The sequence below is a fragment of the Aquarana catesbeiana genome, linkage group LG02 (assembly GCF_042186555.1).
Source record: "Aquarana catesbeiana isolate 2022-GZ linkage group LG02, ASM4218655v1, whole genome shotgun sequence".
Lineage (NCBI taxonomy): Eukaryota > Metazoa > Chordata > Amphibia > Anura > Ranidae > Aquarana > Aquarana catesbeiana.
Genome location: NC_133325.1, coordinates 465044620 through 465067227, shown reverse-complemented (window position 1 = coordinate 465067227; position 22608 = coordinate 465044620). Strand labels below are relative to the sequence as shown.

At 42.3% G+C, this 22608-nt stretch overlaps 1 protein-coding gene across 1 annotated transcript in view; it reads right to left on the bottom strand.

Annotated features, from left to right (window-relative positions):
• Positions 1-20204, bottom strand: part of LOC141128405 (large ribosomal subunit protein P2-like) — an 866266-nt gene extending 846062 nt beyond the window's left edge. The window contains exon 1 of the mRNA XM_073615687.1: positions 20200-20204. The gene's annotated coding sequence lies outside the window, so the exon portion shown is untranslated. The remainder of the gene's footprint in view (positions 1-20199) is intronic.
• Between the last annotated feature and the right edge of the window lie 2404 nt (positions 20205-22608).

Sequence of the window (22608 nt, the reverse complement as noted above, 5' to 3'; positions counted from 1 at the left end):
CCTAATTGCCCAGCGGTGATATAAGCTACGTTTTTAGGGTCAGATAAGGTCTGCGTCGCCCCAGGCAGCGTCAGATTAGCGCCAGTACCGCTAACACCCACGCACGCAGCATACACCTCCCTTAGTGCTATAGTATCTGAACGGATCGATATCTGATCCGATCAGATCTATACTCCCCAGCAGTTTAGGGTTCCCATAAACGCAGTGTTAGCGGGATCAGCCCAGATACCTGCTAGCACCTGCGTTTTGCTCCTCAGCCCAGCCCTGCCCAGTATCAATCGATCACTGACACTTACAAAACACTAAGCACACATAACTGCAGAGTTCGCAGAGTCAAGCCTGATCCCTGCGATCGCTAACAGTTTTTTGGTAGCGTTTTGAATCAGTCGCTAACAGTCAGGAGCTTTTTTTCCTGTGAGTCTCACTAGTGTACCCCTAAATTTAGAGCCCAAAATGGCAAATTTGAAGGTACACTAGTGAAGAGGCCTACACGTTTCTGAGCATGACAGATAGTGAAGAGGAAGTCACTCATCTGTCAGATTCAGGCTCAGAATACGATCCTGTAGAGGACAGCGGCTCCATGACAGATAGCTCTGACGACGGAGTTGTGGTTCCTGCTAAGGTCAGGCGTACCAGACCCCAATCTTCTTCTTCTGTCCTTGAAGTGCAAGAACCGCAGGTCCCTCGTATGGAGCAGAGAAGCACTAGCGCCGCTATTCCTTCTGGTGAATTGGCAAGCACCAGCGGCCTAGTACACCCTGGTCGTACATCCAGCACTGCAGTATCACGTGGTGACGTGGCGAATCCCATAAGTGCAGTTCAAGCTGGCGAGGTGGCAAGCACTAGTAGTGTCCCGCTGCCACCAAGAAGACAATCACAGGCCCGTCGTGCCCATAGTGCCCTTCCTGCTGCATTCGCCAATCCGAATTGGGAGCCCACCACTTCTGCAGCACCCGTATTTCCCCCATTCACTGGCCAACCCGGAATTCAGGTGGAAACAGTTGATTTTACGCCACTGGATTTTTATTCGCTGTTTTTCACCGAAGATCTCTATAGATTTATTGTGGACCAAAGCAATTTATACGCTGGTCAACACATCGCCGCTAATCCCCAGTCCTCCCTTGCCAGAGATTGGAGACCAATTATGATCTCTGAATTTAAGATCTTTCTGGGCCTTTCCCTCAACATGGGCATAAATAAAAAGAGTGAGTTGCGGTCATATTGGTCCACTGACCCAATTTACCATATGCCCGTGTTCTCTGCTTCCACGGCCAGGGCACGATATGAGCAGATTTTGCGGTTCATGCACTTCAATGACAATGAACTCTGTCGTCCTCGTGGAGACCCTGGATACGATCGGCTCTACAAAATTCGGCTCCTCGTAAACCACTTCAACCAACGTTTTGCAGACTTGTTTACTCCCCATCAAGTTGTCTGCGTTGATGAGTCCCTGATTAAATTTTCTGTCCGCTTGTCATTCAAACAGTACCTTCCCAGCAAGCATGCCAGATACGGGGTCAAGATGTATAAGCTCTGTGACAGGGCCACAGGCTATACATGTAGATTTATGGTTTACGAGGGCAAAGATAGTCTTGTAGAGCTGACAAACTGCCCTGACTACATAGGAAGCGCTGGCAAAATAGTGTGGGACTTGGTGTCACCCTTATTCGGAAAGGGGTACCATTTATATGTGGACAATTATTACACGAGCGTGCCACTTTTTAGTCACAATTTTGATCATCAGATTGGAGCATGTGGCACCGTGCGACCTAACCGCCGGGGCTTTCCCCAGCGGCTTGTAGATTCCCGTCTTAGGCTGGGGGAGAGAGCCTGCTTGCAGTGTAATAATTTGCTCGCTATGAAGTGGAGGGACAATAAGAATGTTTTCGTTCTTACCTCCCTTTACGGCGACTGGTGTTGTGGAGAAACCCCTCTGTGTCCATGAATATAACCAAAATATGGGAGGGGTGGACCTCAACGACCAGTTGTTGCCGCCGTACCTAGTTGCCCGTAAGGCCAGACGCTGGTACAAAAAAGTGTCTGTTTATTTATTTATTTCAATTGGCTTTGCTGAACGCTCATGTGCTATACAGAGCTTCAGGACGGACCGGATCCTTCCTTAAATTCCAGGAAGAGATCGTCAGAGCCCTTCTGTATCCAGATGGTGCTCCATCTCACCTTCCCCAACCAAATGCAGTAAGCCGGCTGCATGAGAGGCATTTTCCTTATGTCCTCTCGAGTACCCCTACCCAACGAGCCCCCCAAAGAAGATGTCGTGTCTGTAGCAAGCGCGGATTTAGGCGTGACACCCGGTATTATTGTCCCTCCTGTCCTGACAATCCTGGTCTATGCATTGGTGAATGTTTTGAACGCTACCATACAGCAGTTGAGTTTTAGCGTAGGGTACAGCATTGCGCAGACTAAGACACACTTTCACAGGGTCTCCCAAGATGCCATCGCATTTTGAGAGACCCAAACCTGGTACCAGTTACAAAAAAGTTAAAGTTACTAAAAAAAGTGTAAAAAAAAAAATACAAAAAATAAAAACACAAAAAAAATATAAAATAAAAAAAACAAAAATAGTTGTCGTCTTATTGTTCTCTCTCTCTATATTCTCTCTCTATTGTTCTGCTCTTTTTTACTGTATTCTATTCTGCAATGTTTTATTGTTATTATGTTTTACCATGTTTGCTTTTCAGATATGCAATTTTTTTATACTTTACTGTTTACTGTGTTTTGTTGGTAACCATTTTTTTGTTTTCAGGTACGCCATTCAGCTGCAGAACGGATTTATTTATCTTGACAGCAACAGCGTTTGCTCCCACGATACATAAAGCCGTGACTCCAGCGCTGTCAGAGGTGATTTCACCACCACAGTTACATACTTCAGCATATATGCCGAAGCGTGGGGGCAGCAGTGGGTGGAGGAGCAATTTGTCCTGCCTTTTGTGGGAGGGTGCCCCCATGCTTCGGCATATATATATTTTAGGCACAGGTTGCGTTAAATGTTTTATTTTTTTACTATTTTTTTTGTATTTGCTTTGCAGGTATGGTAAGTCTTACTGTTATACTGTAATGTTACTTTGTTTTATTGTTAACCATCATTTGCTTAGCAGGTACGCCATTCAGTTGCAGCGCGGATTTATTTGTCTTGACAGCAACAGCGTTTGCTCCCACGATACATAAAGCCGTGACTCCAGCGCTGTCGGAGGTGATTTCACCACCACAGTTACATACTTCAGCATATATGCCGAAGCGTGGCAGCAGCAGTGGGTGGAGGAGCAATTTGCCCCTGCCTTTTGTGGGAGGATGCCCCCATGCTTCGGCATATATGTATTTTAGGCACAGGTTGCGTTAAATGTTTTATTTTTTACTATGTTTTTTTTTTTTTTGTATTTGCTTTGCAGGTATGGTAAGTCTTACTGTTAAACTGTAATGTTACTTTGTTTTATTGTTAACCATCATTTGCTTAGCAGGTACGCCATTCAGTTGCAGCACGGATTTATTTATCTTGACAGCAACAGCGTTTGCTCCCACGATACATAAAGCCGTGACTCCAGCGCTGTCGGAGGTGATTTCACCACCACAGTTACATACTTCAGCATATATGCCGAAGCATGGGGGCAGCAGAGGGCGGAGGAGCGATTTGCTCCTAACTTTTGCAGGAGGATGCCCCCATGCTTCGGCATATATATACAGTGCATGTATGCCCATCATTAGAAGTGGGTGGATGAAGGGAGGTATTCTAATGGTGGGCATACCCACGATCAATATCTTTTTTTCGTTCAGCCCACAGGCTGCATGAAAATTAAGTTTACAATATATGCCCAACAAGGACCAGCAACATACTGGTATGTTGCTGGACTTTGAGTGGTTATACCAGAATGATGCCTGCAGGTTTAGGTATCATCTTGGTATCATTCTTTTCAGCCAGCGGTCGGCTTTCATGTAAAAGCAATCCTAGCGGCTAATTAGCCTCTAGACTGCTTTTACACTGTCTTCTATGTTTTTCTCTGGCTCTCCTGTCCCAACAGGGAACCTGAGAATGCAGCCGGTGATTCAGCCAGCTGACCATAGAGGTGATCAGAGACCAGAGTGGCTCCAAACATCTCTATGGCCTAAGAAACCGGAAGCAATGAGCATTTCATGACTTAGATTTCGCCAGATGTAAACAGCGCCATTGGGAAATTGGGAAAGCATTTTATCACACCGATCTTGGTGTGGTCAGATGCTTTGAGGGCAGAGGAGAGATCTAGGGTCTAATAGACCCCAGTTTTTTCAAAAAAGAGTACCTGTCACTATCTATTGCTATCATAGGGGATATTTACATTCCCTGAGATAACAATAAAAATGATTAAAAAAAAAATAAAAATGAAAGGAAGAGTTTAAAAATAAGATAAAAAAGCAAAAAAATAATAAAGAAAAAAAAAAAAAAGCACCCCTGTCCCCCCTGCTCTCGCGCAAAGGCGAACACAAGCGTCTGTCTGGAGTCAAATGTAAACAGCAATTGCACCATGCATGTGAGGTATCACTGCGAACGTCAGATCAAGGGCAGTAATTTTAGCAGTAGACCTCCTCTGTAAATCTAAAGTGGTAACCTGTAAAGGCTTTTAAAGGCTTTTAAAGGCTTTTAAAAATGTATTTAGTTTGTCGCCACTGCACGTTTGTGCGCAATTTTAAAGCATGTCATGTTTGGTATCCATGTACTCAGCCTAAGATCATCTTTTTTATTTCATCAAACATTTGGGCAATATAGTGTGTTTTAGTGCATTCAAATTTAAAAAAGTGTGTTTTTTCCCAAAACAATGCGTTTGAAAAATTGCTGTGCAAATACTGTGTGAAAAAAAAAAATTAAACACCCACCATTTTAATCTGTAGGGCATTTGCTTTAAAAAAATATATAATGTTTGGGGGTTCAAAGTAATTTTCTTGCAAAAAAAAATTATTTTTTCATGTAAACGAAAAGTGTCAGAAAGGGCTTTGTCTTCAAGTGGTTAGAAGAGTGGGTGATGTGTGACATAAGCTAATAAATGTTGTGCATAAAATGCCAGGACAGTTCAACCCTCCCCCCCAAATGACCCCATTTTGGAAAGTAGACACCCCAAGCTATTTGCTGAGAGGCATGTAGAGTCCATGGAATATTTTATATTGTGACAGAAGTTGCGGGAAAAAGACAAATTTTTTTTTTTTTCCACAAAGTTGTCACTAAATGATATATTGCTCAAACATGCCATGGGAATATGTGAAATTACACCCCAAAATACATTCTGTTGCTTCTCCTGAGTATGGGGATACCACATGTGTGAGACTTTTTGGGAGCCTAGCCGCGTACGGGACCCCGAAAACCAAGCACCACCTTCAGGCTTTCTAAGGGCGTAAATTTTTGATTTCACTCTTCACTGCCTATCACAGTTTCGGAGGCCATGGAATGCCCAGGTGGCACAACCCCCCCCCCAAATGACCCCATTTTGGAAAGTAGACAACCCAAGCTATTTGCTGAGAGGTATAGTGAGTATTTTGCAGACCTCACTTTTTGTCACAAAGTTTTGAAAATTGAAAAAAGAAAAAAAAAATGTTTTTCTTGTCTTTCTTCATTTTCAAAAACAAATGAGAGCTGCAAAATACTCAGTGTAATAATTTGCTCGCTATGAAGTGGAGGGACAATAAGAATGTTTTCGTTCTTACCTCCCTTCATGCAGACACGATGGTCCAAATTACTACGGCAACTGGTGTTGTGGAGAAACCCCTCTGTGTCCACGAATATAACCAAAATATGGGAGGGGTGGACCTCAACGACCAGTTGTTGGCGCCGTACCTAGTTGCCCGTAAGGCCAGACGCTGGTACAAAAAAGTGTCTGTTTATTTATTTATTTCAATTGGCTTTGCTGAATGCTCATGTGCTATACAGAGCTTCAGGACGGACTGGATCCTTCCTTAAATTCCAGGAAGAGATCGTCAGAGCCCTTCTGTATCCAGATGGTGCTCCATCTCACCTTCCCCAACCAAATGCAGTAAGCCGGCTGCATAAGAGGCATTTTCCTTATGTCCTCTCGAGTACCCCTACCCAACGAGCCCCCCAAAGATGTCGTGTCTGTAGCAAGTGCGGATTTAGGCGTGATACCCGGTATTATTGTCCCTCCTATCCTGACAATCCTGGTCTATGCATTGGTGAATGTTTTGAACGCTACCATACAGTAGTTGAGTTTTAGCGTAGGGTACAGCATTGCACAGACTAGGACACACTTTCACAGGGTCTCCCAAGATGCCATCGCATTTTGAGAGACCCAAACCTGGTACCAGTTACAAAAAAGTTAAAGTTACTAAAAAAAGTGTAAAAAAAAAAAAAAAAATACAAAAAATAAAAACACAAAAAAAATATAAAATAAAAAAAAACAAAAATAGTTGTCGTCTTATTGTTCTCTCTCTCTATATTCTCTCTCTATTGTTCTGCTCTTTTTTACTGTATTCTATTCTGCAATGTTTTATTGTTATTATGTTTTACCATGTTTGCTTTTCAGATATGCAGTTTTTTTATACTTTACTTTTTACTGTGTTTTGTTGGTAACCATTTTTTTGTTTTCAGGTACGTCATTCAGCTGCAGAGCGGATTTATTTATCTTGACAGCAACAGCGTTTGCTCCCACGATACATAAAGCCGTGACTCCAGCGCTGTCGGAGGTGATTTCACCACCACAGTTACATACTTCAGCATATATGCCGAAGCGTGGCAGCAGCAGTGGGTGGAGGAGCAATTTGCCCCTGCCTTTTGTGGGAGGATGCCCCCATGCTTCGGCATATATATATTTTAGGCACAGGTTGCGTTAAATGTTTTATTTTTTACTATTTTTTTTTTTTTTGTATTTGCTTTGCAGGTATGGTAAGTCTTACTGTTAAACTGTAATGTTACTTTGTTTTATTGTTAACCATCATTTGCTTAGCAGGTACGCCATTCAGTTGCAGCACGGATTTATTTATCTTGACAGCAACCGCGTTTGCTCCCACGATACATAAAGCCATGACTCCATCGCTGTCGGAGGTGATTTCACCACCACAGTTACATACTTCAGCATATATGCCGAAGCATGGGGGCAGCAGAGGGCGGAGGAGCGATTTGCTCCTAACTTTTGCGGGAGGATGCCCCCATGCTTCGGCATATATATACAGTGCATGTATGCCCATCATTAGAAGTGGGTGGATGAAGGGAGGTATTCTAATGGTGGGCATACCCACGATCAATATCTTTTTTTCGTTCAGCCCACAGGCTGCATGAAAATTAAGTTTACAATATATGCCCAACAAGGACCAGCAACATACTGGTATGTTGCTGGACTTTGAGTGGTTATACCAGAATGATGCCTGCAGGTTTAGGTATCATCTTGGTATCATTCTTTTCAGCCAGCGGTCGGCTTTCATGTAAAAGCAATCCTAGCAGCTAATTAGCCTCTAGACTGCTTTTACAAGCAGTGGGAGGGAATCCCCCCCCACTGTCTTCTATGTTTTTCTCTGGCTCTCCTGTCCCAACAGGGAACCTGAGAATGCAGCCGGTGATTCAGCCAGCTGACCATAGAGGTGATCAGGGACCAGAGTGGCTCCAAACATCTCTATGGCCTAAGAAACCGGAAGCAATGAGCATTTCATGACTTAGATTTCGCCAGATGTAAACAGCGCCATTGGGAAATTGGGAAAGCATTTTATCACACCGATCTTGGTGTGGTCAGATGCTTTGAGGGCAGAGGAGAGATCTAGGGTCTAATAGACCCCAGTTTTTTCAAAAAAGAGTACCTGTCACTATCTATTGCTATCATAGGGGATATTTACATTCCCTGAGATAACAATAAAAATGATTAAAAAAAAATAAAAATGAAAGGAAGAGTTTAAAAATAAGATAAAAAAGCAAAAAAAATTATAAAGAAAAAAAAAAAAACGCACCCCTGTCCCCCCTGCTTTCGCGCAAAGGCGAACACAAGCGTCGGTCTGGAGTCAAATGTAAACAGCAATTGCACCATGCATGTGAGGTATCACTGCGAACGTCAGATCGAGGGCAGTAATTTTAGCAGTAGACCTCCTCTGTAAATCTAAAGTGGTAACCTGTAAAGGCTTTTAAAGGCTTTTAAAAATGTATTTAGTTTGTCGCCACTGCACGTTTGTGCGCAATTTTAAAGCATGTCATGTTTGGTATCCATGTACTCAGCCTAAGATCATCTTTTTTATTTCATCAAACATTTGGGCAATATAGTGTGTTTTAGTGCATTCAAATTTAAAAAAGTGTGTTTTTTCCCAAAACAATGCGTTTGAAAAATTGCTGTGCAAATACTGTGTGAAAAAAAAAAATTAAACACCCACCATTTTAATCTGTAGGGCATTTGCTTTAAAAAAATATATAATGTTTGGGGGTTCAAAGTAATTTTCTTGCAAAAGAAAATTATTTTTTCATGTAAACAAAAAGTGTCAGAAAGGGCTTTGTCTTCAAGTGGTTAGAAGAGTGGGTGATGTGTGACATAAGCTAATAAATGTTGTGCATAAAATGCCAGGACAGTTCAACCCCCCCCCCCCCAAATGACCCCATTTTGGAAAGTAGACACCCCAAGCTATTTGCTGAGAGGCATGTAGAGTCCATGGAATATTTTATATTGTGACACAAGTTGCGGGAAAAAGACAAATTTTTTTTTTGCACAAAGTTGTCACTAAATGATATATTGCTCAAACATGCCATGGGAATATGTGAAATTACACCCCAAAATACATTCTGTTGCTTCTCCTGAGTATGGGGATACCACATGTGTGAGACTTTTTGGGAGCCTAGCCGCGTACGGGACCCCGAAAACCAAGCACCACCTTCAGGCTTTCTAAGGGCGTAAATTTTTGATTTCACTCTTCACTGCCTATCACAGTTTCGGAGGCCATGGAATGCCCAGGTGGCACAACCCCCACCAAATGACCCCATTTTGAAAAGTAGACAACCCAAGCTATTTGCTGAGAGGTATAGTGAGTATTTTGGAGACCTCGCTTTTTGTCACAAAGTTTTGAAAATTGAAAAAAGAAAAAAAAATGTTTTTCTTGTCTTTCTTCATTTTCAAAAACAAATGAGAGCTGCAAAATACTCACCATGCCTCTCAGCAAATATCTTGAGGTGTCTACTTTCCAAAATGGGGTCATTTGGGGGGGGTTTGTGCTATCTTGGCATTTTATGGCCTTCGAAACTGTGATAGGTAGTGAGGAGTGAATCAAAAATTTACGCCCTTAGAAATCCTGAAGGCGGTGATTGGTTTTCGGGGCCCCGTACGCGGCTAGGCTCCCAAAAAGTCCCACACATGTGGTATCCCCATACTCAGGAGAAGCAGCAGAATGTATTTTGGGGTGTAATTCCACATATTTCCACAGCATGTTTGAGCAATATATCATTTAGTGACAACTTTGTGCAAAAAAAAAAAAAAAAAATTGTCACTTTCCCGCAACTTGTGTCAAAAAATAAAATATTCCATGGACTCAACATGCCTCTCAGCAAATAGCTTGGGATATCTACTTTCCAAAATGGGGTCATTTGAGGGGGTTTTGTGCCATCTGGGCATTTTATGGCCTTCTAAACTGTGATAGGTAGTGAGGAGTGAAATCAAAACTTTACGTCCTTAGAAATCCTGAAGGTGGTGATTGGTTTTCGGGGCCCGTGCGCGGCTAGGCTCCCAAAAAGTCCCACACATGTGGTATCCCCATACTCAGGAGAGCAGAATTTATTTTGGGGTGCAATTCCACATATGCCCATGGCCTGTGTGAGCAATATATCATTTAGTGATAACTTTGTGCAAAAAAAAAAAAATTGGTCACTTTCCCGCAACTTGTGTCAAAATATAAAATATTCCATGGACTCAACATGCCTCTCAGCAAATAGCTTGGGGTGTCTACTTTCCAAAATGGGGTCATTTGGGGGGGTTTGTGCCATCTTGGCATTTTATGGCCTTCAAAACTGTGATAGGTAGTGAGGAGTGAAATCACAAATTTACGCCCTTAGAAATCCTGAAGGCGATGCTTGGTTTCGGGGTCCCGTACGCGGCTAGGCTCCCAAAAAGTCCCACACATGTGGTATCCTCGTACTCAGGAGAAGCAGCAGAATGTATTTTGGGGTGTAATTCCACATATGTCCATTGCATGTTTGAGCAATATATCATTTAGTGACAACTTTGTACAAAAAAAAAAATTGTCACTTTCCCGCAACTTGTGTCAAAATATAAAATATTCCATGGACTCAACATGCCTCTCAGCAAATAGCTTGGGGTGTCTACTTTCCAAAATGGGGTCATTTGGGGGGGTTTGTGCCATCTTGGCATTTTATGGCCTTCAAAACTGTGATAGGTAGTGAGGAGTGAAATCAAAAATTTACGCCCTTAGAAATCCTGAAGGCGGTGATTGGTTTTCGGAGCCCCATTTGCGGCTAGGCTCCCAAAAAGTCCCACACATGTGGTATCCCCATGCTCAGGAGAAGCAGCTAAATGTATTTTGGGGTGCAATTCCACATATGTCCATGGCCTGTGTGAGCAATATATCATTTAGTAACAACTTTTTGTAATTTTTTTTTTTTTTTGTCATTATTCAATCACTTGGGACAAAAAAAAAAATAATATTCAATGGGCTCAACATGCCTCTCAGCAATTTCCTTGGGGTGTCTATTTTCCAAAATGGGGTCATTTGTGGGGGTTTTGTCCTGCCCTGCTATTTTAGCACCTCAAGAAATGACATAGGCAGTCATAAATTAAAGGCTGTGTAAATTCCAGAAAATGTACCCTAGTTTGTAGGCGCTATAACTTTTGTGCAAACCAATAAAATTTCGTTTGGGTACAGCATTGCATGACCGCACAATTAGCAGTTAAAGCGACGCGGTGCCAAATTGTAAAAAGTGCTCTGGTCAGGAAGGGGGTAAATCCTTCCGGGGCTGAAGTGATTAAAAGATCACAGAATTTGCAGCGTGAGGAATGTGCTATCTCCATTACGAACGCTAGTTTTACCAGACTGAGCGCTTCCATCTCGCACTTGCTTCAGAGCATGCTTCGTTTTTGGTACATCGGAACAGCATACAGACAAGCCATTTAACCGATAGTAATTAATTCCGTCGGAAAAATTTAAAACATGTTCTATATCTAAGTCCGTCTGAATTTTCGACAGGAAAAGTTCCGATGGGGCATACACACGATCGGAATATACGATGAAAAGCTCCCATCGGACTCTTTCTGTCGTAAATTTTGCTCGTGTTTATGTGGCATAAGACTGTTTCTATTTATCCAAAGGGTAAAAAGGCTCCTAAGGAGGGGGGAGTGAGACCAGATGTGAACGGCCTTCTAGCCTAAAAAAGGGTCACTTCTTTGAGAAGGGCATTGCAAATTAGGTGTTGGTGGTGCCAAGGACTGGGACATGTGGCTGCCAATGAGCCTGTGGAATGTGACCTACGGCGGTGTATGTCATCCTTTGCCAAGCTTGTTCTTGCAGCACACCTAGGGACATCGACCACAAATCCATTGTGGTGGTGTATAGAGCCAAAAAGATTAGAATTGTGTCGCTGTCCCAATATTTATGGACCTGAATGTATGTCCTATTACCATAGAAGGACATCTGGTGAGGCATTATTAGTCTGTGGAAGCCTGTGTATATCGGTCCAGACCAGTCTAGTGGACCCTGCTAAGCTTGGCTCACACCAAATGAGAGTACTTTGTATATTTGGTGATGCTAAAGACTACTCTACTGCTGTTCTTTAAGTAGAGATACCTAGTGGAAGTGCGTAGCATATCATGGGTGTGGCTATGAACTACACAGTGCCAGGCTTTAATTCTCCTGTTTTGGGAAAAACTGGTAACTAGTTCTGAAGTTCTGAAAATGTGTCTGAAATAAACATTTTATATTTTGCCTGAAACTGAAGGGGATGTTGACAAATCTACATCAAAGGTACCTGGCAACTTCCCACTAATGGACAGGGTTAAGAGGCTGAGAAAATTACCCCAGCGCTGGAAATAACAGATAGCCTGGTAACCAAAGAAGATTTTGGGACTGCACAATTGCAGGATCCTAACTTGGCAAATACATGAAAAACCACAAGAAACAGACAGTAGCCTGGTTATCCCCCATTTTGCAGTATGCAATGACTTACTGTATCTTGTAGAGAAGTAATGAGAACAAGTTGTGGAGCAGCTGGTGGTTCCCTAGTCTTGCACAAGGATGGTGTTGTATCTAGTCTATTCGAACAGTTATTTAGGTCTAGAAAAAGCAGAGTAGATTAAGCAACATATTATTCTGGCTCAGTATTTACAAAGCAGTTGATAAGTATTGTAAATCTTGCCCTGAGTGTAATGTGAATGTACCACAATCAAATTTTCAAAGTACGCTGGTACCCTTGCCTATACATGAGGTCCCTTTTGAGAGGGTTTCAATGGACCTGGACAGGCCAATACTGAGGTCTACCAAGGGTCACGAGCCGTTGACTATGTCACCTTATATCCCAAAGCAATCCCTCTCAGAAATATGTCAAAGAACCCATTTTATGTGGAAGGTAACCAAACTAGTCACCTACCCCCTTTAGTGCATTATTCCAAAACTAATAAGCTGGTAGAGTGGTTCAACAAAACCCTGAAAGGTATGCAAAAATAAGTGGTTGAAAAAGGATGGAAAAGACTGGGATGTTATGATTCTTACTTAATATTTGCAATAAAGGAAGTGCCACAGTCCCTCAAAGCGTTTTGCCCATTTGAACTTTTCTAGGTAGATGTCCCCACAGTCTCCTTGATATACCCAGGAACCATGGAAGCAAGAGGTCACACCTCATAAAAGTGTAATCAAACACATTGTTCAGAGGCAGGATAGGATTGTGGCAGTCATGCCCATAGTTTGGGAACATATGCAGCAGGCCCAAGAGGCGCATTCAGAATGTTTAACCTAGTAGACAGAGTTATAGTTTATGTTCCTACTTTAGAGAGTAGATTTCTGGAACAGTGACAGGACCCCTATGGGATCAGAGAGAACATCACTAATATCAACTACCAGGTATACTTGGCCCCTCTAAATATACCATGTTAACCTAACCCTGGAAGGATATAGAGGCTCTTTCTGCAGAAAGCGACCCTAAAGTATTATTACCAAAAGGTATAACAGAGATTAGAATGTCGGAGACCCTGCTTGCTACCCACATTTAGTTCTGCCATTTGAGGAACTCTGAATAGCTAAATTTGGACCGAACATGAGTTTAATCAAAATCTGAAGCTCATCCCTTCTAATGACGCTATGCTCATAGCCAGGGCCATCTTTAACGTGAGCCAAAAGGGGCAACTGCCCTTTGGTCTAGTCATTATCGTGGAGCCCAAAGTAGTTGCTCCTTGAGCCTGCGCTGCTGCCTGCCCCTTTTTTTTGTTTTTTTTTTCATCTGGAGTTCAGCCACCTCCGACACTGGTTACTTGCCAGCTTCTGTGACTTGGAAATACAGAAGCACTGCTTCTGTATTTCCAAGTGACAATGCTCCTCTCCTAGTGGTCGTTCACATTCCTCTCTGCTCTGCACATCAATCTCTGTATGAGAGCAGGGGAGGGAGGGGGTGAGGAATCTACATACACAGGCAGAACCTTCTTCTGAAACCGGCAGCCTGCATGGACACAATGTAAGTAGTAGCTGTTTTTCTGCAGCTCTACTCTTTGAAGTTTTCTTGGTGGTGGGAGAGGATTTGGAAGGAAAGCTCTGTAGTGGAACAGGGGGAAGGGGGTGGTGAGCTCAGAACTGGAATCTGGAGGGGAGGGGAGCTTTGTACATGGGGAGGGGCTAGATGTACACAGTGCACCCCTCAACCCTGCACTCTGCACTAAGCTTGCGCCTCAACCCTGCGCTCCGCACAAAGCGCACCCCTCAACTCCGCACTCCACACAAAGCATATCTCTCAACCCTGCACTCCACACAAAGCGCACCCCACAACCCTGCACTTCACACAAAGGGCACCCCTTAACCCTGCACTCCACACAAAGCGCACCCCTTAACCCTGCACACCACACAAATTGCACGCCTTAACCCTGCACTCTGCACAAAGGGCACCCCTTAATCCTGCAATCTGCACAAAGTGCACCCCTCAACTCTGCACTCCACACAAAGCATATCTCTCAACCCTGCACTCCACACAAAGCACACCCCACAACCCTGCACTTCACACAAAGGGCACCCCTTAACCCTGCACTCCGCACAAAGTGCACCCCTTAACCCTGCACTCAGCACAAAGCATATCCCTAAGCCCTGCACCCCACACAAAGTACACCCCTCAACCTTGCACTTTGCACAATGCGCACCCATTAACCCTATACTACCCACAAAGCATATCCTTCAACCCAGCCCTCCGCACAAAGCGCACCCCTTAACCCTGCACTCCACACTAAGCCCATCTCTCAACCCTGCACTCTGTACAAAGCGCACCCCTCAACCCTGTCCTCTGTACAAAATGCACCCCTCAACCCTGCCCTCCATACAAAGCACACTCCTCAACTCTGCACTCCATACATAGCAAACTTCTCAATCCTGCACTCTGTAAGTAGCTCACCCCTCAACCCTGCACTCTTTATGTAGCACACCCTTCAACTCTGCACTCTGTACGTAGCTCACCCCTCAACCCTGCACTCTGTAATGATGCACAGTAACCTAAAGCAACCAATCAGTAAACCGTAATAATGTGCAGTAACCTCTAGCAACCAATCAGTGAGTGGTAATGGTGTGCAGTAACCTCTAGAAACCAATCAGTAAGCAGTAATACTGTGCAGTAACCTCTAGCAACCAATCAGTGAGCAGTAATACTGAGCAGTAACCTCTAGTAACCAATCAGTGAGCGGTAAGGATGTGCAGTAACCTCTAGAAACCAATCAGCAAGCAGAAATTATGTGCTGTAACCTCTAGCAACCAGTCATAATGATACACTGTAACCTCAGGCAACTAATCGAAATCACTGCAGTAAACTAATTTTGAGTTGACCTGCTATTTATTGTATGTGGGGGGGGGGGATGGGGGGGCCCAAGAAAATGTTAGCCAATCAATATTAAAGATGGCCCTGCTCATAGCTGAATGAACAGAGAACCTTAAGAGCCTTACAGAAAAAGTTAAAGAACACAGTGAAAAATGGGACACTATCTAAATATTATGGGAAAGCTGTAAACTTTAAAGTTTATAGTGAAGACAGAAATAGTAGATGACTTCTGCTCTTTTTTTTTGTTTCAATATGATTTATTAATTTTTCAAAGGTTAACAAATCATATTAAACAAAACAGGTAAGACAGTATGATACACACATTTTGTTTCATTGTAACATCTGTCATATTAGTATATATCATTGTAAGTCCAATAATATATTATTGGTTATTGTAGTTATTCGTCCATATTAGCCAGTTTCTATCAAACATTTTGCAATGCATAGAGTTCTAAGTATAAAATTGATGCGCTTTAAATAAATAGTGCACAATATGCTGCTGCGACTAAGCTTAAATCCAGGAATAAAAAATGCATACATGTGAATAAAATAAATACATAATTATGGTGCTAATACATGTGTTAAAATTGCCAAAAAAAAAAAAAAAATTGCCAAAAAAAAAAAAATGCCAAAAAAATCTTCAAATTGGTGATGTGACGGTTAGTATAAATAAAATAATAATGACACTCTGAGTACAATGTCCAGGCAGAGATAAATAGTGGGAGAAAGTAAAAATAATTAAACAGTTCCTTCCCTTAATCCAGATTGATTGACTCACTGGGTTAGATCGTTTGTATCAGGATATTTAGTTTTTCTTGCATCCCACTTCAACAATTATACTGCTGGTGATTCGGCTCTCAGGATAAAGGTTTTATGCAAAGCAAGCAAAGAAAAAATAGATAATTGTGCAGTGAACTTACTAGATAGTACATAAGCAAAACAGAGACAAGAGATACACTCACAAACTCCCGGTCTATTAGAAGCATTCAAATAAGCAGATTGCAGTCAGCCGCTGTGGACGAGGTTTCCCATAGAGAAACAGCTGCTGTTAACCTTCAGGTGTATTGCAGCACTGAACGTCCTAAGCTCCTCCCACGCGTTACATCACTGACAAGTGACTTTTTCAAGCTAGCTCGTCCACAGCGGCTGACTGCAATCTGCTTATTTGAATGCTTCTAATAGACCGGGAGTTTGTGAGTGTATCTCTTGTCTCTGTTTTGCTTATGTACTATCTAGTAAGTTCACTGCACAATGATCTATTTTTTCTTTGCTTGCTTTGCATAAAACCTTTATCCTGAGAGCCGAATCACCAGCAGTATAATTGTTGAAGTGGGATGCAAGAAAAACTAAATATCCTGATACAAACGATCTAACCCAGTGAGTCAATCAATCTGGATTAAGGGAAGGAACTGTTTAATTATTTTTACTTTCTCCCACTATTTATCTCTGCCTGGACATTGTACTCAGAGTGTCATTATTATTTTATTTATACTAACCGTCACATCACCAATTTGAAGATTTTTTTTGGCATTTTTTTTTTTTTTGGCAATTTTTTTTTTTTTGCCAATTTTAACACATGTATTAGCACCATAATTATGTATTTATTTTATTCACATGTATGCATTTTTTATTCCTGGATTTAAGCTTAGTCGCAGCAGCATATTGTGCACTATTTATTTAAAGCGCATCAATTTTATACTTAGTACTATTTGTTTGGTTATCTGATCACCCTATATTGATAGCAGCTTTAATTTACTGATTTTTTTATAGCACTAACTATATTGGTATATATATATTTTTAAGCACAATTTATTTATATCACACATATCTATCCACATCAGCGCTTGGTTTTTATTCATTTTTTTAATGCATAGAGTTCATTGCTATAAGGCGTTCAAAGGTATAGTTTCTGTTACTAGTTACTGCTTTTACCACATCCGATAGGTTGATAGAAGTAGTATATTTTCAGTTGCAAAGTAGTAAGTTCCTAGTTTCTAATAGAATGTAAGTGATCACTGATCTAAAGTGTGGTGGGAACTTCTCCATACCTAAGTGGAGAACCGCTAATGCTGGATTAGGAGGTGTTATGATGCTTGTGAGTGATGAAATCAACTGGAATATTTGATTCCAGAGACTTTTTGTGCTCGGCAATGCCAGAACATGTGTAGTAAGTGTCCTATGTTTCCACTGTTCCTCCAGCAGTGGGGTGAGATTTCTTGATAGAACTTAACTAATCTGTAAAAGGTGCTGTGCCATCTATTTGTAATTTTGAACGTTAAGTCCCAGTGTTTGGTACAATGGGTTGCTTTATGAATTATTTTGATTGCATGTTGCAATTGTTTATTCGTATGCTTGGTGCCATCTCTGTTTCCCATTTTTGGATTGCTATGGTTTTCCTACATATTAATTTATCTTGGAAGAGGTTGTAAAAGAGTGATATCCATTTTGTGTTGTTTTTGGATGTAGCATAGAATGACCATGCTTTGGTAGGCATCTTTATCTTTGAGATAGGGTTTGTTTTCAGAAAGTGTGATATTCCTACACAGGAGTGTTATTTGGCAATTTATATTCAATGAGAATTTGTTCTGCAGATTTAGGTTGTTGGCCATTAAGGAGATCTGATACTTGTGTAATACTGTGGTTTGTGAGTGTTTTGACTGATAGCATGGGGATTTTGGCTTCTAGGATGTCAATTGGAGGCCGGTCATTTATCACAACTTCCTCAGTGTACTTTAGGGATAAAAGGTATCTCCATGCTTGAAATTACACCTGAATCGGGAGTGAAAGGTGTTTGATATCCCAATGTTTCCAATTTTCACCCATGAGGAAAGTTTTTAGGTCCTTTGTTGGGATCTGTGTCTCTTCTATATCCACCCATAATGGTTTACTATTCTCCTAAAACCAGTGTTTGAGTTGGTCCAATCTTACTGCCCATAAATAGTCATGCAAGTCTGTTAGGCCAGCACCTTCAACCTGTTTATGTGAAATGAGATTGTTTCGGGGCATCTAGCTTTTTTGCCGTTCCATATAAATTTCCATATTTAGGTTGGATAGTGTTCTAAAATAATGCTGAGGTATGTGGGTTGGTAATGTTCAAAATATGTATAAGATTTGTGGCAGAAGTGACATTTTGAAGGCTGCTATTTTGCGTAGCCATAATAGTTCTTTTTTCAGATTTCCTTTAGTTGGGATTCCAGTTTGGTCATCAGCGGTCTGATATTTGCATCGGTTAACGAGGAGGTTGTATTTGTTAGCGTGACACCAAGGTATGTTATGCCTTTTTTGCTTCATGTATATGGAAGTGTTTTTTGTAGTGTGTCTTGAGTGTGTGCCGGTACACCCAGGCTTAGGATTAAAGATTTGGAGAAATTGACTTTATAATATGAGATGTTCCCGAAATCCATTAGGATTTTGTGGACTCGTTTTAGGGATGTGCGTGGGTTGGTTAGTAGCAATATTGCATCGTCCGCAAACAAGTTAATAGTGTGCATGCTAGAACCAAACTGGAAACCCTTGATTGAAGTATGTGATCTAATGGCCTCTGCTAAAGGCTCTATCATTAGGTTGAAGGTAGTTGGTGACAGGGGGCACCCCTGGCGGGTCCCATTATTTATGTTGAAGGGTGAGGACAGGAAGCCTGGGGAGTACACCTGTGCTGAGGGGCAGGAGTACAGTGCTAAGTGCTCAACATAGAGCCTTGGAATACAAACTTGACATTACCATTTTCATGTAGTTCCAATGTACCCTGTCGAATGCCTTCTCTGCATCTATGGACAACAGCAGAGAGGGCGTTCGATTGTCCTCAGCATTATATATAATGTTTATCATTCTCCTAGTGTCATCTGAGGTTTGTCTCCCCTTCACAAATCCCATCTGGTTGCATTGGATAAGGGTGGGAATGATGTTCATTAGTCTTTTGGCCAGTAGTTTTGCGTTGACTTTGATGTCCGAGTTTAAGAGGGATATTGGTCTAAAGTTAGCTGGTGTATTGGGGTCTTTGCCTGGTTTAGGTAGAGTTACTATGTGAGCTCTCAGCATCTCTTAGGGAAAGGTTGAGGATTTTTCCACTTGTGTGAAGACTGAACGTAGGTAAGGTGATAGTAGGTTTTTGAAGGTTTTATAATATTCATTGGAAAACCCATCCGGTCCTGGTGATTTACCATTGGGTAGTGTGTCTATAACTGTAGCTATTTCTGTGATTGTGAACGGGGCGTTTAAGTTTGCTAAGTCAGTGTTGGAGAGAGAAGGGAGTTTTATTCCTTGTAGGAATTTTTGTATTTTCTCCGTGGTTGGTTGTGGCGTGGAAGTATCTTTGTGTAAGTTATATAATGCTTCGTAATATTTGGCAAATTGGTTCACTATGTCTTGTGGGTTAGTTATTTTGTAGTGTTGGATAGGATGTTTTAGGTGTGCTATTTTGGTTTTTGTATGTGCCGCTTTCAGTCTCCTGGCTAGATATTTGCCAGCCCTGTTTGCATTAGCGTAATAATTTTGTTTCAGTCATCTAAGATGCATGTCATATTTTTGATGTTCTCTCAGATTTTCCCTGAGTTTGGAAATTGTGTTAGTTAATTTAGCTGTAGAATGTTTGTTTTGAGATTCTACCGTGCGAATATTGGAAATTAATGTGTTAAGTGTGGACGTGTAGCGTTTTTTTCCCCTGGTCCCTATTTGTATAAATCTACCCCTCATGACGGTCTTGTGTGCATTCCACAAGATATGTGGGTCAGATACTGACGTCTCGTTGGTTAGAAAGAAATTTTGGAGATGCTGAGAGATTATTGTGTGGGTTTTGGGTTCTTGTAGTATTTAATGTTACAGCGCCAGATAGGGGAGGAAGAGGAGACACCCTGCTCTTTAAGCGACATAGAAATTGCTGCGTGGTCTGACCACATAATATCACGAATTTGAGCGCTTAGCACTTGTTGTAAGAGCCACTTGTCTGTCAGAAACATGTCGATACGCGAGTAGGAACAGTGTCTATGTGAAAAAAAGGTGTAGTCCTTCTCATTAGCATGATGGCATCTCCACGCATCAAACAGTTCCTCTGTGATGTCGTGCCTTTGGGCTTGCTTGTAGTGGTGTCCATTATTGGGTCTGCAATAAGGTTAAAGTCTCCGCATACCAGGAGGCTACCGTGTTTCATGGAGACTGCTTTTTTGAGTACCTTCCTTATAAAGCGGATTTGGTGAGAGTTTGGGGCATAGAATGTTACCAGTGTATACGGTTTGGAGTTTAAGTCTCCATTTACGATGATGTATCTACTTCCTTCGTCCAATAGGGTTTCCTTGAGTTGAAAGGAGAGGGTATTTTTTATGGCTAGAAGCACCCCTCCTTTTTTTGTGGTTGGGCGTGCAGTTAGAAATACGTTCGGGAAGTCTCTGTGTATGCAGGTTGGAGTTTTGGAAAGTTGGAAGTGGGTTTCTTGCACACAGAAGATATCCACTCCCTGTCTGCAGTCCTCTTTCCGCATGGAAAATCTTTTAGTGAGTTGGTTAGGACCCCTGGCATTAATTGAGAAGCAGTTGATGGTCATAGCAGGTGTGAAGCGTTTTGTCGTAATTTAGTGTGGTGTGGGTACTCACTGCGTTCGCATGGTCTCCTCTGGTGTGACACGTTATGAAGTGGGTAGGATGTGTGAAGCTTGTTATCTTCGGTAGATGTGTAGTATTCATTTCTGATATCGCTGCGTGTATCAAACAAATAACAAAAGAAGCAAAAAACATAGAAAGTTAAAGAGGTAAACATAAGAATTGGATGTTACAATTGATCCTTGGGCAGATGTAACTGTGTTGGTACTTGGGGGGAAAAGGAGACAATAATTATTAGCTCCTAAACCAGAGATGTTGGTTAACTGAGGTTGTTTACTTGTGAGCTTCACCATTGTTTTTCTTGTTAGATCAGTTGTGGGATACTATTTGCCAGTCGTTTTTGACTGGTTGTGCTCTTGTTGAGAATGCTTGATAAGAGGCCTGGTCCGGGAGTATACCCCACTGACGCAAGGCTGCAATCCCTTCCTCAAGCGTTGGTACTGATGTTGTGAGCCCGTTATGTGTAATGGACAGAGTTTTGCGACATATTTCCACTTGTGGAGGACTTTGTGATTTCTTAAGGCTTTGGTAATTGTCTTCAAGTTGCAGTGGCGTTGTAGCGTATGCCTGGAGAGGTCAGAGAGCAGCCTTATAGCGGTATATTGTGGTGGGATGTTGTCGGGTTCTTCTTGACGCTTGCAGGATCTGGTCCTTTACTTGGTAATAATGTACCCTTAGTAGGACATCCCTTGGAGTCTCCTCAGGGAGAAAAGGTTTAGGGACCCTGTGAATCCTGTCTACTATAAGGTTCTGTGTTGTCAGAGAAGGTGCTAAAGTGGAGAACAGGGTATGGGCATATTGTAGAAGATGATTTGGTGTGACATACTCCGGGAGGCCCCTGATTTTAATTTTATTCCTTCTGGACTTGTCCTCTAAGTCTGCGATGTTGTCTTTCAGCCATGTTATGTCTTCACCCTGTGCTGTGTGTGTGCTTCCACCATTACATTGTAGGAGGATGTATATTCTTCCATCTTCCCTTCCACATGGTCTGCCCTGAGGCCTAGAGCTTGTACTTCCTTTTCTGCACTTATTAATTCCTTTGATCATGTCTGTGTGTAAGGATGATTGCAGGGACAGCAGCATCTCTTTCAACATAGTGTCCGATATGGGTCTGTCTGATGTGGGGAAGTCAGCTATGGGATCCCCCTCCTAATCATCTTGGGCTGTATCTGAGTTATGAGGCCTGCTTTTATTATACAGGATTTATTATTATTATTATACAGGATTTATATAGCGCCGACAGTTTACGCTGCTTACCTCCATCTCTGGGTCAGGCTGCGGCCTAGCTGGAGATTCCCTTCTGGGTCTTGATTTTGCCGGGCTCCTCATGGAGGGGCTGGATGTCCCAGAAGATGACTCGCTGTGCAGCTAGGCTATGTGTGAGGCTGTGGATGTCATTCCATGGCCGCCGTTTTGCGCCGTGGCTTTGTCCTTGTGCTGTTGTTCTGGGGCGCCGCTGCCATTTTGTTGTAGTCCATGCGGAGGCATCGTGAAGAGATCTGGGAGTTTGAGCGGCTGCTGCGGATTTTTCCTGCGCTTCAGCATCTCTGGGGTGTTCAACGGTATGATGGGTTCGGATTGTGCCGGTGCGCTCGGATAGCGATGGATTGTCTCCGGCGGGTTATGGAGCCCCTGAGCTACACGTCCATCTTGGAGCCCGGTCGCCATGCCCCTGCTTCTGCTCTTTAAATGTCTTGCTGTCCATGCTATTCTAAAATGTCATTGGTGGCCTTCCCCTTTTTATGTGCTTTCTTGGCTGACCCACTGATGATGTCATCGCTAGATCTCAAGCATGCACAGTATGAGATGTGGCCCTATTGTTAATGTTTATACGTTGTTTTGGCCATGGCATTGTAAGCAGCATTATGCCACCCAACACTATCAATGCTGAAGCCATGACAACACTTAAAGAAAACCAAGGGAGAAAATGCCTTTCTCCCAATATCTTACGATTTTTTTTTAAATCTTGCAAGGTCTCAAGGTTTACATATAAGATCTTCCTTAAAAGGTGCTGGTGACGTAGCCTTCCAAGGATGCAGCTGTGAGGCTGAG